The sequence below is a fragment of the Octodon degus genome, unplaced genomic scaffold, assembly GCF_000260255.1.
Source record: "Octodon degus isolate 3935 unplaced genomic scaffold, OctDeg1.0 scaffold00053, whole genome shotgun sequence".
Classification (NCBI taxonomy): domain Eukaryota; kingdom Metazoa; phylum Chordata; class Mammalia; order Rodentia; family Octodontidae; genus Octodon; species Octodon degus.
Window position 1 is genome coordinate 2,834,642 of NW_004524629.1, and position 6,382 is coordinate 2,841,023.

Here is a 6,382-nt window from a genome sequence, read left to right on the forward strand (position 1 = left end):
TCTCTCTCTCTCTCTCTCTCTCTCTCTCTCTCTCTCTCTCTCTTCCTCTCAGTAACATGTATGTGGGAGACCTGGTGTCTTCAGAATTGATGAGTTCTAAGGTATGTGCACGTTCTGGATCTGTTCAACTACTAGAATGTTTCACAAATTCATCTTACTAATTTAACACTAGAGTCAGAAGTGGACGTGAATTGATGCTATCTCTCTCTCTCTCTCTCTCTCTCTCTCTCTCTCTCTCTCTCTCTCTTTCTCTCTCTCTTCTCTCTCTCATCTATTTATCTATCTACCTATCTATCAATGTCTCCCGTCTGCTATAAAGCAGTATCTTACCATAGTTTTAACTTGTGTTGTTTTGATTAATAAAGACATTGCTTCCTTCAAAACAACAATGACAAGAAGCTGTGCATCTGGATGAGATAACCAAGAGAACTTGATTGGATGGAGAAGAGAAGACAGCCCGGGGCCAAGCTCTAAGCCTCTACTGTTCAGAGGATGGAGGGTGAGGAAGGAGCAGTGAGGAGGTGTGAGGAGGCCACTGCCTGTGCAGGAGGGGGAGGGTAGACACTACAGGATTCTGCATCCAGAGCCAGCAGAAGCAAGAGGTCATGAGGGAGAGCGATTGGCACTGGACAACCAGGGCAGAGGTCTGACTACTGCTTCTAACAACATGGTGGTGGCTCACCGGTTCCTTTGATGAAATACAATATAAATTCATGCCTACAATCCCAGCACTGTGGGAGGCTGAGCCAGGAGGATTGCAAGCTCAAGTCCAGCCTGGGCAACTTAGTGCCTTAGGGAGATCCCATCCAAACACTCAGAAATTGAAAGGGCTGGGATGTGGCTCAGTGTGAAGAACTAGGTGCCATTCTCCCACCTACTCTACTCCCAGGGGAGGGAGATGGATTCAGAGACAGAGACAGAGCAGAGAGACAGAAACAAACAGAGACACAGAGAGGCAGAGACAGGCTCCTGCTCTTTTGATCAGTATTGCTGATGGCTACAAAGGGCAAGAGGAAAAATGCAGGTGACTCCTTGAGTTTGTGGTGTGATGTTCAATAGGTCAATTCCAGATTTCATGACCCCTTCATACATGTGACACAAACAAGGCAAGCACCATGGCTCTCCATGGATTCAGCCAAAGAGGAGATCCTCCAGACAATGACAATGACAAGCACCGAGTGTTCTAATGAAGGCTGGAACTGAGTTCTATAGGAGTCTAAAGAGACAAAGACAGACTCTGGAGCAGTTCAGGGAGGTGGCCTTTAGGCTGGTTTTGAAGTGATAGTTGCCAGGTACAGAAGTGACTGCTGCAGAAGAGACAGCATTGAGGCACGTGGTGCAGAATGCCTGGGGGTGTGCTGGGGGAGGTTCCCGCTGAGCGTGCTAATGCTGCCAGCCTTACTGCTGGTGTGCTTGTGTGGCCTTGAACTTTTATCCACAGAGGAGAGGAAACACTGAGATTCTTTTTGAGCATATTAATTAACTAAAAGTTAGATAAATAAAAATGTGCATGCTTACTGTATACTGCATGGTGTTTTGAAATACTGTCTATTATGGAATGGCTGATCAGCTTATTAATATGTGTATTGCCTCACATGCTTAACTTGGTTGTGCATAAAACCTTTAGCATCTACTCTCAGCCATTTTCAAGAATCCATTGCTGTCTATCATCACCAGGATGAGCAAGAGGTTTCTTAAACTTTTTCCTCCTGACTGACTGAAACTCTGTATCCTTAGGGCAGCATTTGCCCATTGCCTCTCTCTACTTGCCCAGCCTCTGGCAAGAACCTTTCCATGCTCTTGTTCTCTGCAAATGACTTTTTCCAGTCCTGCAGAGGAGTACACTGGAATATTGGCTGTCTTTAACTCCTGCGGTAACAGACCTAACTTATGTTTAGTAAGATACTTCTACCAAGAGTTAGGAGGTAGAAATTGGTGAAGTTTGGCAACAGTTTAAGTAGGAAGTGAAGACAGGTTGCCATCCAAGCAATGGGTGGGAGGAAGTTTGGAGGTAAAGTTGGGTGGTGTCTGTAGGTCTCCATGACTGCTTGAGATTGGAACCAGGAATTCTGAGACAGGTTTGCCTGAGTTGAAGCTTTGTGGCTCAGTGAAAGTAGATGAGTTGGTAAATTTCTGTATCCTCATAGTACTTAACTCTTGGCAGTTTCTTGAAACTATTCTTTGGTTCTTTGCACTTAAATATGAGAAACTTCTAAGAGGTAAGGAGAGAAGGGGAGGGCCAGAGCACTTAAGTTGGTGCCAGGAAGCCCAGCACTGATACTAACAGCAGGCTTGAGCTCATTATGGCCACATAACACCAGCTGAGTGCAAACAGCAGCAAGTGTGGGGGAAGAATCTTTGATAATCAGCAAGGAGAAAGATAGCAGTGGAAAGTGGTCAGTGAGCAGCAAGGAAAAACCAGAGGATGATGGCAAGGTCACTGCCAGGAAAGAGGCTGGTCAGGTCCCTGAGCCCAAAAAGAAGAACAAGGAAGAAAAGAGAAAAGGAAGACAAAGAATGAAAAACAGCAGGAGCAGCAGCACAGGTGAGGGCAGAGGAAGAACTGAAGAAGAGGAAGAGGAGGAGAAACATGGAGAGGAAGAGAGAGAAAAGTAGGAAGAGCAGACAAACATCAGTGAGAAGTTGCATTATTCAAAGAGAAAGAAGAATCACTTCAGCTTCACTAAGAAGCTTGAGAATGACATCAGTTAAGAAAAGAACTTCAGGGGCTGGGGAAATGACTCAGTAGAGTAAGTGCTTCCCTGGCAAGTGCAAGGGCCTGAGTTCAATCCCTGGTTCCACAAAAAAAAAAAAAAAAAGAACTTCATAATAATACCCAAACACTCCAGAACATGGACCAGAGGAAAACTTCTTTAGCTCTCTGGACTCAAGTTTGAAGCAAAAACTGCTTTTGTCAGGGAACTCCAGAATTGTTCAGAGCCTTACTGAGTTGATAGCTTTCACTACAGCCATCTTGTCTAAAGACAAGAAAATTGTCAGAACAAAGAGTCTGACAAAGATGATTCCAAAGAAGCAGAAAAACCTACAGGATAACAAGGAGGTATCAAATTCTGATGAGTTGAAACTTGAGCTGGGAAATCAAGAAATTAATGATTGAAGTTAGAGGGTGGAGATGAAGCTGCAGTTCTTACAAAGAAACTTTTTGATGAACAAGGACAAGAGGATGAAGAAGCCAGCACTGGATCTCATCTCTAGTACACAGTAGGTACTTTTCTCTAGCAGCTGCCCAACTGCTTCCATTGAGAGCTAATAGACAAAGCAGCAAGGAACGTTTGCATGAATGTGAGCACAAAGAAAACAGGAGAAAGTTGGCTTGAGCACTCTTCATGGTTCCTGGACAAAGGTTGGATTTGGTACCATTTTATGCAAGGCTGATTGCTACACTGCATCCCTGCATCTCTAAGGTAGCAGAGGACCTTTGCTCCATGCTGAAGGAGGGGATTTTAGATTTCATGTACAAAAAAGGAACAGATCAATATCAAAAGAAAGAACGAAACTGTTCATTTTATTGGACAACTAAGTTTAAGATGTTGATGCTGCAGGGTCTGAAGATGCTTCCACCAGACTTTTCTCATCATCGTATTGAAACAGTATGTATTCTACCAGAGATGTGGATAATTTCTTTTTAGATCTTCAAAATTGTACCTGAGGACCAGTGTACTTTTGGAGCAAATCATGACGAACCTTGACACAAGTTCTGTCACAATAGTGGAAAATGCTTATTATTATTGTGACCTACTTTCTGTTGGAAAAAAAAAAGTGAAAAGAAACATTTTTTCTTCCAGGAATATGTCTGGAGACTTTTGAATAAAGATCTCTCTAAGGTCCCTACTGAAAAAACATTGAGAATGATGCGAAAGTTTGCCTGCAAGGACCAAGAAGTGAAAGACTATATTATTAGTTGTATGATAGGCCCCTGGAATCTGAAATACAATAGCATTCATTGTGTAACCAACGTTTTAGTGGGAGTAGTGCTGTATCAAGAGGATGCTGGGATCTATGTTTATAGATGGAGTTTTATAACATTTGATTGGAAATAGAATTGAACAACCTAAACTTAATTAAAGGTGTATCAAGAGCGCTAAGCTCTTAGGGGAACTTTATAATTTCTGAATGGTGGAAACAGCTGTCAGAACTCTGTTATATTTCATTCATCATTAGCCTGGATGGCTCTCAAAGTTCACTGGATTCTCCTGGTATCTTTTCAGAATTAGACTATGTTAGGCTTATATCTACATATCTCCCCAAAGCCTCATGTAGTCATAAGTGGGGCTTTTTCAGAAGTGGCTGGACCTAGAGTGTGTGACACTGGAATTGAATCATGGTGCAGTGGTAGGGTTAAGAATAGTAGGGTTAGGGGCTGGAGAGATAGCTCAGTGGAATAACTACTTGCCTGGCAAGGGCAAGGTCCTGAGTTCAAACCCTGATACCACCAGAGAGAGAGAGAGAGAGAGAGAGAGAGAGAGAGAGAGAGAGAGAGAGAGAGAATACTAGGATTAAGTGTATAAGTGCTATCTGTCTTAAGTAGCCTGGATAAGATATAGAGGATAGAAAGAGCTGACATTGTCCCTATTGTGTTGTTGCTTTCTGTTTGCCATGGACGGTTTTTCTTCTGTGATGCTTGCCTGCCATGTGCCACTCTGCCTGGGAGCCAGCCAGCTGTGGACTGAAATTTCTAAAAGCTGTGAGCCTAATAAGCCTTTCCTCCTTTAACTTTGGGAATTGGGTATTTTGTCTTAGCAGTGAGAAAAGTAACTAAAACAGACTAGTATGCATTTTTCTGGATATGTGTGGCCAGTACTTTGATAGAAGTTCCAGTAAACAAAAACTTGATTGCTTCCTTGTATATTTACAGTGCTATGTTTGGTAGAAAAAAGTTGGGAGGTTTGGACAAAAGACCATTCATTTGGAGAAACGACCTACCTATATGGTTGTGATCAGTGATATTCTAGAATTTCTGAGAACAAAAACCAAACTCTGTAATTCTCAGGGTGAATCCATTGGGCAGGTACATGATTTGAAATGAGAATACTTAATGAAACTAAGCCTAGTAAATGACAGAGTCAAAAGATGCTATGATAGAAGGAGAAAATGTTTGTGAAGAGGAAGTGGAAGGAGAAGAAGCAGGAGGAGAGGAAGGAAAAGAAAGATAGGAAAAAGAAGAGGAAGAAGGAGGAAGAGAAGAAGGAGTTGGAGAAGGAAAATGAAGGAAGTGGAAGAGGAGGAAGAAGGAGAAGAAAGAGGAAGAGAAGAAGAAGGAGTTGGAGAAGGAGGACTAGAAGGAGGAGGGAAGAGGAGGAGGAGGAAGAAGAAGAAGGAGAAGAAGGGAGAGCTGAAGCAGAACAGTCTGGAAAATGCAAGTGAGGCAAATGAACTAGAAGAAGAGGCCTGTTCTGATGCTCTTGAAGGAGTAGAGGAAGAGGAGGAGAACACGAATCCCCTTACAGAGTCCAAGAAGGAGAATGGTGTTCATAAGGAGAATACAGAGGTAATATTTAAAGGAAATAGACTAAAGTGTGTACCTGGAGAAAACAAAGAGGATGTCATTTCAGCTCGGGATAAAACAATACTAGAAAATCTTCAGTAATGAAGGGGAGAGTATGTTAGAGTGCACCAGTCTGATGTCACTATCCTTTGCATCTAAAAAGCTGGCTTCCTCATAGTAGTGGGAAAGGAGAGTCAGAGTCTGCAGAAACCATGCTACTTGTCACACTAGCAGGAAAAGAAAATCAATAGCAGATGAAGATCCTTAATGTGCCCATATCATCCAACTTTCTGCAAATTACTAAAACCAACAATAGGCAAAACAGGAGAGGATGAAAATGAAAAAGCTCATAGTAGACAGCAGTGAATGGAAAGAACAAGATTCTCAAGAGGAGCAGCAGTCTCCTGCCCAATGCCCAGCTCCAGCAAATGCCACTCATGAGCAGTGGCCTAGTTACCAGCGTCCAAAGGGAGCCCCTAATGCAAATCTCATCTTTAAGACTCACCGAGGGAGACACTGATTCAGAAGCCTTGTCATTTCCTTGGGTTCTGTGTCTGATGTTGTGGAAAGCCCTGTAGCAATTGAATGAGAGCAGTGGACACATCTCAGCATGTTAGTCCAGAGAGCTGTAAATCTACACTGAGCACAGGCTGGGGCCTTGGGGCAGAAACACCAGCCTGGGCCTACACTGGACCATGCTGAGGCATGCAGGCAGGGCAGAAAAGGCCTGTTGAACCACAAATCACATGAGGATTAATCTCCTCTAGAGAATGGCAGTCAGGAAATGGGACTGTGCCCTTGACTACAGAGTGGCTACACCAAGAAAAGCGCAGAGGTGGCTAAGCCAAACAAGAAACAGCCACAATGGTTGTGGTA

The 6,382-nt window shown here is 43.2% G+C and overlaps 1 pseudogene; it reads left to right on the top strand.

Annotated features, from left to right (window-relative positions):
- Window positions 1–56: 56 nt before the first annotated feature.
- LOC101560215 lies at window positions 57–6,026 on the top strand (annotated as a pseudogene).
- The last annotated feature ends 356 nt before the right edge of the window (window positions 6,027–6,382 follow it).